We start from the raw sequence: 13,579 nt of genomic DNA, 5'->3' as shown, positions 1-13,579 counted from the left end.
GAAAAAGGAAACGCTGTCACTTACGTCAAAGCTTTCTTTGAGAAGCCTGCACCACCAGAATGGGGCTCTAACCATATAGCTTATTTAGAGACTGTAGAGGAAGGACTTCCACCCAGGAGGGGCTGAAATATGCCCCCCCCCCAGACCACCAGAACAGGGCTCAAACCATATAGCTCATTTAGAGGCTGTACAGGAAGGACTTCCACCCAGAAGAGGCTTAACCTGGCTGGGGCAACAACCGGTAAGGGATACCTCGCAATTCCAGTCCTGATCAGGTGAGGAAAAAAGGAGAATGCTGTGAACCGGGTCTGTCTTTGATTTATAGTTAACCAGACCTATCAGGTTGTGGGGGGCAGAGCCACAACCCATATGTATAACATATGTATGCTGCCATGATGCGCCAGGAAAAACATTTTTACCCCTTTTTTGTAAGTGATCACATAATCTCTGTTCTCAGCTGCAGCAGGAGCTGGGGGAGGAGAAACATCAGCACAATGATCTTCCCAGTGAAAAACTGTTCGGGGGGGGGGGGGCACAAATCTGATAATTGAAATAGCTCCCAGCATACCTAAAGAACTGACCATGCTGTACCCTCATGTCTAGTTTGGTCAGTTTTTATTAGGAAAGCAAAGGGACTGGCAGGAACACCAGGGATTTTACATACAGGAAGCAATACAAAGAGAACAGAATAATTTTTCATACAAGTACTGTACATGGTACAGCAGCCACATATCAGGAATATGAAATGTTGGGTTTACAGATTTTTTTTCATTTGTCAATCAAGTCCATGTACATTTTCGAAGACTCCCCTCTTGCCAGACTAACAATGCTGTCCAAGGGTGTCGTCATTGCTCCCCTATTCGGAATGGAGACACTCTAATGCCCTGTACACATGGTCGGAAATTCAGATGGAAAAAAACCAGACGGATTTTGTGATCGGAAAGTCCGACCATGTTTATGGGGCATAAGACAGGAAATGTGTTACTGGTCAGACCTCCAGGTGAAAATAAATGAAAAAAAACATTAAAAAAGGAATGCAGCCATCACATTTAAAAAACTGATAAGCTGCAATATATTACATTTTTGTTTTTGGATTTAATACCGCTCTAACTATAAATGTTATGCTGCCATATGTTACCCTTTTATAGGCATTCAAATTACATTTCTGGTACAAAGCTTTTTTCTTTTCTTCTTTTTTTTTTTTTTTTTAATTAACTGCTTCAAATACGAACAAACTCAAATTTTAATGTTTACATAAGGATGATAAAAAAAGAAAAGAAAATGGTCCACCCCTTTTAAATGTTACTCACAACCCAGATATACCTGACAGTTTGTCCACAATGGCTATGACCCCGTGGACTCAAGCAGGCATTTTCCAACTCCGCCACTTAGTTCACCCAGTGTCCCGCAAACTTTATTCTTTTCCGGACTTACAGGATAAATTTGACATTCCACAACGGTCCATTTTCACCTACCTTCAATTTAAGCACTACTTTTGCTCCGTATCTCCTGCCATGAGCCTAGAGAAACCTAACGCCTTTGAAATGTTATGCACCCAGGGTTCACACCAGAAGGGTCTCATATCCGCTATTTACAGGATTCTACATGACTCACTACCCCCCACTCTAGACTCTCACCTTTATATGCGTAAATGGGCCAAAATCCTACCCGTTGCTGTTTCTCTCTCTCAATGGCAGGAGATCTGGACTTCCATCTCCAAAGTCTCGAGATGTGTTGAGCAGAAAGAAACTGCTTATAAAGTACTAATGTTTTGGTATAGGACCCCCAAAGTTTTACATAAATATGATCCCTCACTGTCTCGTTTATGCTGGAGGTGCCTACAGGATATTGGCACACACCTTCATATCTTTTGGGATTGTCCACGTATCACATCTTTTTGGTCTATGGTCCAATCCATTCTCCAATCAATATTGAAAAGAGATATCCCACTGACTCCGACACACTACCTGTTAGGCCTGTCTCGTCCATTGCTCACATGCGTAGGATGGAACATTTGACGGCAATAGCTCATGATTCCTTGCCCAAATTTTCCAAGACATGGGACCCATGGGATGCCTCCATATTCAACCCAGAATCTTTGATTACCCCCTCTGCCGGTCCTTCCTTAAGTGACCTTAGGGAGATTTGATATCCTGTTTACTGTATTATACCGTATCAGACCAAGAACACCCATATGTCTGGTTTCCAATGTCTTAGTTCGTTCTATCCTTCTTTTTCAGTTATGCTATCACCATTGTATACAGCTTCATGGTGTATCCTATCACTTAACCCGTTTGTAACCTACAATATGGTGCCCATATTATGTCCACCCAATGTTACTGACTACTGTACCGTATTTATGACATTTTTGTACTGTTTACAGAAAAAATTTTTTTCAATAAATATACATTTAAATAAAGAAAAGAAAATGATTGTTAAGGGAAAGTAAGAGAATGAGTTAATGTTGTTTAACTGCTTGCCGACCGCCGCATAGCAGATTTACTACTACAAAAAAGTATATATAAAAATGTAAAAACCAAAAAGGTATAAAAATTGGTATAATATATTATACCAATAAAAATGATAAAACTATAATAAATACAAAAATATAAAATAAAATATAAATAATCATAGAACAAATGATTAAATGGTATAATTATAATAAATACATAATCATAGAACAACTGATAGAACTGATTAAACCAAACGTTAATGGCTTAAAAAAATAAAAATAAAAATAAAATAATGTAACCATATTATATCAAAGCAGATTCTAAAATGGAATAGGATCCGTAGACAAAATGTTATCTATATCAGGACTACAAGGGTTGTTTTGGCTCATATAATAGTATACACTATAATAATATAATATAGAAAAAAAATTGATTTTACAAGTACAAACTAAAATTGCACTCACAGAAGCAAAGTGCTGATATTGTTATTTGAGAAATGACTTCAATACTTACGATTTCAATGGCATTTTTGAAATAATGTTTCTTACATTCTCACAGTTAGAAATCGAGATGTTTAGAAGAGGCGTTCTCCTCCTGAAATTGTTAAAAAAAAAAAAAAAAAAAGGAGAAACTGCAAGTTGTGTTAAAATGTATTTTCAAGCCAAACTTTTTTTCTTGGATTTGGATAGAGAAGGGATATGGTTAAACCCTTGTCAGGCTACTCGACAGCACGCTCTGATCACAGATTGAGGTAAAGAGTGAATTAGTGGCTCTTTACCACGTGATCAGGTGTGTCCAATCACAGCTGATCACGGATCTAAACAGAAGCCGGTTATTTCACGCTGACAGAGTGAGGAGAGAAGAGGGCCGATAACCAGCTTATGTAAAAGGGACATGAACACTGATTATCAGTGTCCTGGTTATCTGTGCAATCCCACCAGTGCCCACCAGTGCTGCCAATCAGTGCATATCAGTGTCACCTATCAGTGCAGCCTCATCAGTGTACATTAATGTCACCTATCAGTGCAGCTTCATCAGTGCCTCAACATCAGTGCCCACCATTACTGCCTCATTAGTGCCGCCTATCAGTGCAGCCTCATCAGTGCCTATTAATGTCACCTATCAGTGCAGCCTCATCAGTGTCTCAACATCAGTGCCCACCAGTGCTGCCTTATTAGTGCGACTTATCAGTGCAGCCTCATCAGTTCTCAAAATCACTGCCCACCTGTGCCGCCTCATCAGTGCCTCCTCAGTGTCACCTATCAGTGCCACCTATCAGTGCAGTCTCATCGGTGCCCATCAATGTCACCTATCAGTGCAGGCTCATCAGTGACTCAACATCAGTGCCCACCATTTGCTGCCTCATTAGTGACGCCTATCAGTGCAGCCTCATCAGTTCTCAAAATCAGTGCCCACTAGTGCTGCCTCATTAGTGCCCATCTGTGCCTCCTCATCAGTGCCACCCATCAGTGCCACCCATCAGTGCCCATAAATGTCACCTATCATTGCAGCCTCATCAGTGCCTCAAATTCTAACCACCAGTGCTGCGTTATTAGTGCCCATCAGTGCAGCCTATCAATGCCCATCAGTCCTGCCTCATCAGTGCCCATCAGTTCAGCCTCATCAGCACACATCAGTGAAGGAGAAAAATTACGTGTTTGCAAAATGTTATAACAAACTATGAAAAAGTTTTGTTTTCCCCCCAACATTTTTAGTCTTTGTTTATTTAGTAAAAAAAAAAAAAACCGTGGTGATTAAAGAGGAAGTAAAGGCACTTTATATATTTTTTTGAAATGCAACCTGCAAGGCAAAAGCATAATGAGCTAGTATGCATAGCATATTAGTTCATTATGAATAACTTACCTGAGAACAAAGCCCCCGAAGCAGTCCTCCTCCTTCATCTTCACCGCTGCCATGTATCCCGGAGTGACTTGCGCACGGGAGCCAACACGAGTGGCATATCGCCGTGATCTGCAGCCTGCTCGCCACTGTCTACGGCGCATGCGCCCGTAGACAGCAGTGGCTGTCTTTTTGTAAATATCTCCTAAACCGTGTAGGTTTAGGAAATATTTATTGGACCTACAGGTAAGCCTTAATCTAGGCTTACCTGTAGGTCAAAGTGGTTTGTAAGGGTTTACAACCACTTTAAATACCACCAAAAATAAGCTCCATTTGTGTGAAAAAATAATACAAATTTAGTTTGGATACAGTGTTGCATGACCGCGCAATTCTCATTCAAAGTGCGAGCTAAAACAATTATCCTGGGCAGGAAGGGGGTAAAAGTGCCTAGTAGGCAAGTAGGTAATATCCTGCACCACAACAACGAGCCAAGCTTTTGGCTCACAGCTGCGGCACGCCCCACTGACCACAATGGGCGGGTTTGACAGGTAGTGCCACTTGTCATACTCTGCAGAGTTATATCCCTGTCCGGCCACAATGTTAGAATTTAGATGGGCAGCTGGGGGAGGGAGGAGGCGGTAAAGCTCAGCTGCCTGTTTTTACTGCCCCCTCTCCCTTAACCTGTGCCCAAAGAGCCAATTGAGATTACCCCCACCTCTTGTTCTTGGAACAACTCTAATATTTTGGCTTTCCACTCCCTTTCATTCTTGGTGACAATGATCACCAGCACAAGTAGACATTTGGCATACAGTGTACACAGAAAAAAGAAAAATGTTAAGGTAAATAGAAGAATGTTTTCGGCACAAGAGACTTTGCATGGCAAAAATCCCTACCTCCTAGCAATTTTTAAATTTTTTAGAGTTTTAATCCACTTTAACATGGAGTGTGGAAGGGTTAAACCCTTTGTTGGGTTTTTATTGCTGCCTGCGTATCTGTAGTTGTACTGCGGTAGGTTGGCTCCTCTGTGCGGATCTCCGTCATTGTGCGTACACAGTGATTTGTGGGTGCACGCGCATGCAAATTCTCTAGCGGGGGAGCCAACCAGCGGGTCTGGCGGACTCAATGTCTGTCGGTCACCTGCGATCTCGCCAGAGAGAGGCAGAATGGAGATCTGTAAACAGATCCCCGTTATGACAGGGGATTAGAGAGAGATCATCTGTTCCTAGTGATTAGGAACAGCGATCTCTCTCCTCCTCCAGTCAGCCCAGCCACCATTAGGGATGGCTGAACTGTTCGCCCGGCGGTCGGTTCGCGGCGAAATTTCGGCTGTTCGCGGTCCGCCCGATCGGCGGACTATTGCCGCTGTTCTCCTGGCAGACTTCCGTGTTTACTGTGTAAAAGAACTTTGACCTATGATGACACATTCATCATGGGGTACAGGACAGCCAATTGAGACATTACAGCACATGGACACTTGGACATTCCCCCTAACTTATAAATAGACCCGATCCGGCGGCCATTTTACATTCTTTCTTATGTCACTATAGGGAGAGGTTGCTGTGTGGAGCAGGGAGAGACTGCAGTGACCCAAATCGCTAGCTATTAGGTCCACAAAAGTTCTTATAAGGACTGGTATGGTATAGGTGTAGTTCAGGATATAGGTTTGAGGCACTGCTATTCAAGTCATTGTTGCAGCAGCCTGTCTTTTGTCAGTGCAGAGAGGGACAGGACGCTGTGTGCAGCAGGGACAGTCAGTTTAATCATTAGCTGTTACTATTAGGTCCACAAAAGTCCTTTTCAGGACTGGTATGGTGTAGTAGTACAGGATATAGTTTTTGAGTGCTATTCAAGTTATTGTTGCAGCAGCCTGTGTTTTGTCAGTTTAAATAGGGACAGGCAGGAAGCTGTGTGTGGCAGTGAGGGACAGTCAGTTTAATCAGTAGCTGTTACTATTAGGTCCACAAAGGTCCTTTTCAGGACTGGTATGGTAATAGGCCTGTACACGTATAATATTCTTTCTTCCAAATATAGAAAGAATATTATACTTGACTGCTGCCCTTCTGCTGCAGTAGTCCTTTATGAGTATAGGGACTGAGGTTCAGTCTGCTAATCGCAACCTACTAGTTCCACAAAGGTCCTTCTAAGGACTGGTAAGGTATAGCGTACTAGAGTATATAGGGTTGAGTGAGGTACAGTCTGCTAATCACAACCTACTAGTTCCACAAAGGTCCTTCTAAGGACTGGTAAGGGTGTACTATTTGGTGTGCAGTATATAGTTGTGTAATACACGTATAAAATACTTGCACATATAGAAAGCATAGTATAGTGCGTTTTCACTGTGCAGCATTGTGACTGCTGAGCGGTTCTGCAGCGATACTACAAAGAGTGACAAACTCAATCCAAAAAAAAAAGTATTGTAACTGGTGTGATAGACCAGTGGCTCCCAAAAACAACAGATTGAAGCGGAGTGTTATATACCTTCTTCCACATACATACTGCACGTCTCTAGAGAGTTTTGTCACAGGGTCATTTAAAAAAATGACAGGCAGAGGAAGAGGCAGGCCCTTCCGAAGGGTTGGTAGGGGTAGGGCAGGAGCAACAGGCTTGAGCCAAAGTGGGAAATTGCAGAAGGTGCGTGCGATTACGTCAAAGGAAGCACCAGAATTGGTTGAGTGGCTCACTCAGCCTTACTCTTCTGCACCCTCCTCATCCTCTCGATCTGCACCCTCTTCTTCACTCTCTGCTATGTGCACCCCCAAAGACACTACCACCAACAACACCACCACCACCACATACCTTCCGCTTGAGTCACAGGAATTATTTTCCGATCCATATCAAGATATTTCTGATGCGCAGCCACTCTTGGCATTGGATCAGGAAGAGGAGTAGGGATGAGCCGAACACCCCCCGGTTTGGTTCGCACCAGAACTTGCGAACGGCCCCCACGTTCGTTACGAACGTTAGAACCCCATTGAAGTCTATGGGACTCGAACGTTCGAAATGGAAAGTGCTAATTTTAACGGCTAATATGCAAGATACTGTCCTAAAAAGGGTTTGGGGACCTGCCTCCTGCCTCAGGGGACATGGCTCAATGCAAAAAAAAGTTTTAAAAACGGCCGTTTTGGCGGGAGCACTGATTTTAATGACTATTAAAGTGAAAAAAAAAAAGTCAAATATTCCTTTAAATATGGTGCCTGGGGGGCTCTATTATTAACCACTTGACCACTGGGCACTTAAACACCCCTAATAACCAGACCAATTTTCAGCTTTTGGTGCTCTCACATTTTGAATGACAATTACTCAGTCATGCAACACTGGACCTATATGAAATGTTTGTCCTTTTTTTCACACAAATAGAGCTTTCTTTTGGTGGTATTTAATCACCTCTCAGTTTTTTATTTTTTGTGCTATAAAAGAAAAAAGACCGGAAATTCTGCGAAAAAATGAATTTTTCTTTGTTTCTGTTATAAAATTTAGCAGATTAGTAATTTTTTCTTCATAAATTTTTTTTTACTGGTTACATGTTTTGATTTGCAGAGGAGGTCTAGGACTAGAATTATTGCTCTCGCTCTAACGTTCTCGGCGATACCTCACATGTGTGGTTTGAACACCGTTTTCATATGTGGGCGGGGCTTACGCATGCGTTCGCTTCTGCATGCGAGCACATGGGGACATGGGCGCTTTAAAAAAATTTTTTTTTTTTTATTGTTCATTTTACTTTATTTATTTTAGTTTGACATTTTTTTTCCCCAAAAATATATTTTTGATCACTTTTATTCCTATTACAAGGAATGTAAACATCCCTTGTAATAGGAATATGGGGTGACAGGTCCTCTTTACAGTGAAATCTGGGGGTCAATATGACCCCACATCTCACCTCTAGGCTGGGAAGCCTGAAATAAAAAATAAAAAAAAGATTCTGGCTTTGATCGTACTGGCGAGTTGGTAGAAGCACCGGAGGGCGGTGAGGGGTGGGGGGCGTCTATGGCTGGGTATTTCAGGGTATCACCGAGTATGGCTGGGTATCTCCGAGTATGGCTGGGTATGGCAATTTATGGCAGGGTATTGCAGAGTATTGGCGGGGTATTGGCGGGGTACTACAGAGTAATAGCAGGGTACTGCAGAGTATTGGGGGGTACTACAGAGTAATGGCAGGGTACTGCAGAGTATTGGGGGGTACTCCAGAGTAATGGCACGGTACTGCAGAGTAATGGCAGGGTACTGCACTGCAGAGTAATGGCGGGGTACTGCAGAGTAATGGCGGGTACTGCAGAGTAATGGCGAGTACTGCAGAGTATTGGGGGTACTGCAGAGTAATGGCAGGGTACTGCAGAGTAATGGCAGGGTACTGCAGAGTAATGGGGGGTACTGCAGAGTAATGGCAGGGTACTGCAGAGTAATGGCAGGGTACTGCACTGCAGAGTAATGGCGGGGTACTGCAGAGTAATGGTGGGTACTGCAGAGTATTGGGGGGTACTGCAGAGTAATGGCAGGGTACTGCAGAGTAATGGGGGTTACTGCAGAGTAATGGGGGTTACTGCAGAGTAATGGCAGGGTACTGCAGAGTAATGGCAGGGTACTGCACTGCAGAGTAATGGCGGGGTACTGCAGAGTAATGGCGGGGTACTGCAGAGTAATGGCGGGGTACTGCAGAGTAATGGCGGGGTACTGCAGAGTAATGGCAGGGTACTGCAGAGTATGCACTGGTATTGCAGAGTATTGGCAGGGAATTGAGGGGTTAAATTCGGTGAGCAGCGATGTGGGCACTGCAGATGCAGCCCACATCGCTGCTGACACCGATCTCTTTCCCCTCCGCTGTACCGATCGGTACAGAGAGGGGAGGGAGGAACCGGCTCATAACATGACGCCGGTTTGTTTACAAGTGATCACTCCGTCATTTGACGGAGCGATCACGTGGTAAACGGCCGCGACGAGCGGCCGTTTACCGTGATGCGCCGGGTCCTGTGGACCCGGCGGTCACGGATGCTCTCGAGTGCGCGCCCCAGGGGGCGCGCGAGAGCAGAATTCTGGGAGGCCGTTAATCAACGGCCGCTCAGAGTTAAACAACCGCCCTGAAGCCGTTAATCGGCAATGGGCAGTTGTTAAGTGGTTAAAGATAGATCACTAGCTATATAGGTGAGGTGAATATAGTGGTGTATACTGCGGTCAGGGCACAGACACCAACTACTACTCAGCAGCAAGATAGGAAATTAGCCAAAAACGAACGGTGTGTACTGTGTTGAAGGTACACAGAACACCCACTGCTTCAGATGCCAACACATTACACGAGGCCGCCTCAAAGGCGGCCTTATATAGTGTGGGGCGTGCACTACACAGCCTGAGCTATGATTGGCCACAGGCAGGATGCCTGTGGCCAATCATGGCTCTCCTCGCTGCTGGCGCTGCGATTGGCCAAGCATGCGGGGTCACAGTGCATGCTTGGCCAATCATGAGCCAGCAATGCACTGCGCCACCGCAGTGCATTGTGGTCCGTGCGCGCCACACAAATTTTGACGCAAACGGACCAAGAGTTCGGATTTCGTCGAACGGACGAACAGCCAATGTTCGAGTCGAACGTACGTTCGACTCGAACACGAAGCTCATCCCTATTCACCGCCAGGTTTTTATAGCATTAGGTACCCCCATAAACAACCTAATAAAGGTTTTAACCCACTGATTGCCCCTAGAGTTAACCCTTTCACCAGTGATCACCGTATAAGTGTCACTAGTGACGCTGGTTAGCCATTTAGTTATTTAGGTTCCCCGTCAGGTTTTTATATAGTGTCAGGTACCCCCATATACTACCTAATAAAGGTGTTAACCCTTTCACCAGTGATCACCGTATAAGTGTTATGGGTGACACTGGTTCGTTTGCTTTTTATAGCATCAGGGCACCCGCCATTTATCACCCAATAAAGGTTTAAGCCCCTGATCGCCTGGCGGGTGATATCAATTAGGTTTTAGGATCAGATAGGGTCTGCGTCGCCCCAGGTAGTGTCAGGTTAGTGCCAGTACCGCTAACACCCACGCGCAAAGCATACACCTCCCTTAGTGGTATAGTATCTGAACAGATCAATATCTGATCTGATGAGATCTATACTAGCGTCCCCAGAAGTTTAGGGTTCCAAAAAATGCATTGTTAGCGGGATCAGTCCAGATACCTGCTAGCACCTGCGTTTTGCCCCTCCGCCCAGCCCACCCAAATACAGTATCCATCCATCACGGTCACTTACAAAACACAACACACAACTGCAGCGTTCACAGAGTCAGGCCTGATCCCTGCGATCGCTAACAGTTTTTTTTGGTAGCATTTTATACATTCGCTGACAGCCTAATTGCTTTTTTACCTGTGAATCGCAGTAGTGTACCTCTAAATTTAGAGCCCAAAATGGCAAAGCGAAGGTACACTAGTGAAGAGGCCTACACGTTTCTGAGCATGACAGATAGTGAAGAGGAAGTCACTCATCTGTCAGATTCAGGCTCAGAATACGATCCTGTAGAGGACAGCGGCTCCATGACAGATAGCTCTGATGACGAAGGTGAGGTCCCTGCTAAGGTCAGGCGTACCAGACCCCGATCTTCTGATGTTGAGGTGCAAGAACCGCAGTTCCTCGTATGGAGCAGAGAGCCAGTACTAGAGCCGCTCATCCTTCTGGTGAACTGGCAAGCATCGGCAGCCTAGTACACCCTGGATGTACATCCATCACTGCAGTAACATGTGGTGACGTGGCGAGTCCCATAAGTGTAGCTCAAGCTGGCGAGGTGGCAAGCACAAGTAGTGTCCCACTGCTACGAAGAAGACAAAGGCAAGCCTGTCGTTCCCATAGTGTCCTTCCTGCAGAATTCGCCAATCCTGTTTGGGTGACGACCACTTCTGCAGAACCAGTACTTCCCCCATTCACTGGCCAACCCGGTATTCAGGTGGAAACAGCTGATTTTACACCACTTGATTTTTATTCGCTGTTTTTCACCGAAGATCTCTATAGATCTATTGTGGACCAAACTAAATTATATGCTGGTCAAATTATATGCTGCTCATCCCCAGTTGCCTTTCCTTGCCAGAATTTGGAAACCAATTACGGTTTCCGAATTAAAGACCTTTCTGGGCCTTTCCTTCAACATGGGCACACAAATTCATGACATTGCGAACGTATTGGTCCAAACATCCGACTGACCATATGCCCGTGTTGTAACTCCGTGTCCAGGAAACAGTTGCAGTTCTTGCACATCAACAACAATGAACTTTGTCATCCTCGTGGAGACTGAATACGATCAGCTCTACAAAATTCGGCCCCTCATAAACCACTTCAACGTTTTGCAGCCTTGTTTATTCCCCATCAAGTTGTCTGCGTTGATGAGTCCCTGATTAAATTTTCTGCCGCTTGTCATTCAAACAGTACATTCCCAACAAGTGTGCCAGATACGGGGTCAAGCTTTATAAGTTCTGTGACAGGGCAACAGGCTATACCTGGAGCTTTACCGTTTGCGGGAAAAGATAGTTGCGTAGGCCAGGCGCTGGTACAAGAAAATGTCTGTTTACTTATTTCAACTGGCTTTGCTGAACGCTCATGTGCTATACAGAGCTTCAGGCGGGACTTTATCCTTTCTTTTATTCCAGAAAGAGATTGTCACAGACCTTCTGTATCCAGACGGTTCTGCACCTCACCATTCCCAACCAAATGCAGTAAGCCGGCTGCATGAGAGGCATTTTCTGTATGTTCTCGAGTACCCCTACCCAACGAGCCCCCCAAAGATGTCGTGTCTGTACCAAACGCGGATATAGGCGTGACACCCGTTATTATTGTCCAAGCTGTCCTGGCAATACTGGTCTTTGTATCGGTGAATGTTTTGAACGCTACAACACACTAGTGAAGTTTTAGCATAGGGTACAGCATTTCACAGGCTAGGACACACTTACACAGGGTCTCCCAAACCGTTACAGTTGTTGCAGTTACAAAAAAAAGTTACAAAAAAACACAAAAAAATATAAAAACCAAAAATAGTTGCCGTTTTATTGTTCTCTATCTCTCTCTATTGTTGCTCTTTTTTACTGTATTCTATTCTGCAATATTTTATTATGTTTTATCATGCTTGCTTTTCAGGTATGTAATTTTTTTTTTTTTTTATATACTTTACTTTTTACTGTGTTTTATTGTTAACCATTTTTTTGTTTTCAGGTGCTCCATTCAGCTGCAGCGCGGATTTATTTATCTTGACAGCAACAGCGTTTGCTCCCACGATACATAAAGCCGTGACTCCAGTGCTGTAGGAGGTGATTTCACCACCACAGTTAAAAAAAAAAAAAAAAAAAAAAAAGCATATATGCCAAAGCATGGGGATAGCAGGGGCGGAGGAGCGACTTTGCTCCTAATGCCACGTACATACGGTCAAAATTCTGACAGAGGGCTTGCCCAGTGGAAAAGTTTGACCGTGTGTATGCGGCATAACTTTTTTGTGTGAGGATGCCCCCATGCTTCGGCATATATATATTTTAGGCACAGGTTGCGTTAAAAAAATTATTTTCTACTATATATATTTTTTTTTTTTTGGTATTTGCTTTGCAGATATGGTAAGGTTTTACTGTTATACTGTAATGTTAACCATAATTTGCTTAGCAGGTACGCCATTCAGTTGCAGCGCAAATTTATTTAAACAGCGTTTGCTCCCTCGATACATAAAGCCATGACTCCAGTGCTAGGCTCCCAAAAAGTCCCACACATGTGGTATCCCTGTACTCAGGAGAAGCAGCAAAATGTATTTTGGGGTGCAATTCCATATATAACCATGGCATGTGTGAGCAATATATCATTTAGTGACAACTTTTTGTAAAAAAAAAAGTTGTTTTTGTTTGTTGTTTTTTTTTTTTTTGTCATTCAATCACTTGGGACAAAAAATATTCAATGGGCTCAACATGTCTCTCAGCAATTTCCTTGGGGTGTCTACTTTCCAAAATGGGGTCATTTGGGGGGGGTTTGTACTGCCCTGCCATTTTAGCACCTCAAGAAATGAGATGGACAGCCATAAATTAAAAGCTGTGTAAATTACAGAAAATGTACTCTAGTTTGTAGACGCTATAACTTTTGCACAAACCAATAAATATACGCTTATTGACTTTTTTTTTTTTACTAAAGACATGTGGCTGAATACATTTTGGCCTAAATGTATGACTAAAATTGAGTTTATTCGATTTTTCTTATAACAACGTAGAAAGAGAAGAAATTTTTCCCAAATTTTCGGTCTTTTTGCATTTATATCACAAAAAATAAAAATCAGAGGCAATCAAATAC

General features: G+C 43.7%; 1 pseudogene across 1 annotated transcript in view; it reads right to left on the bottom strand.

Moving 5' to 3' along the window:
• LOC143961325 (alpha-2,8-sialyltransferase 8E-like) overlaps nucleotides 1–13,579 on the bottom strand; it is a 147,372-nt pseudogene that overhangs the window by 27,767 nt on the left and 106,026 nt on the right. The window contains exon 3 of the transcript XR_013270445.1: nucleotides 2,967–3,047. The product of XR_013270445.1 is annotated as an alpha-2,8-sialyltransferase 8E-like (transcript). The remainder of the gene's footprint in view (nucleotides 1–2,966; nucleotides 3,048–13,579) is intronic.

The sequence above is a fragment of the Lithobates pipiens genome, unplaced genomic scaffold (genome assembly GCF_037356315.1).
Source record: "Lithobates pipiens isolate NorthernLeopardFrog02 unplaced genomic scaffold, aLitPip1_a1.2 Scaffold_8, whole genome shotgun sequence".
In the NCBI taxonomy this organism is placed as follows: Eukaryota; Metazoa; Chordata; class Amphibia; order Anura; family Ranidae; genus Lithobates; species Lithobates pipiens.
The sequence above is the reverse complement of the archived record's forward strand: the minus strand, read 5'-3'. Positions and strand labels throughout refer to the sequence as shown.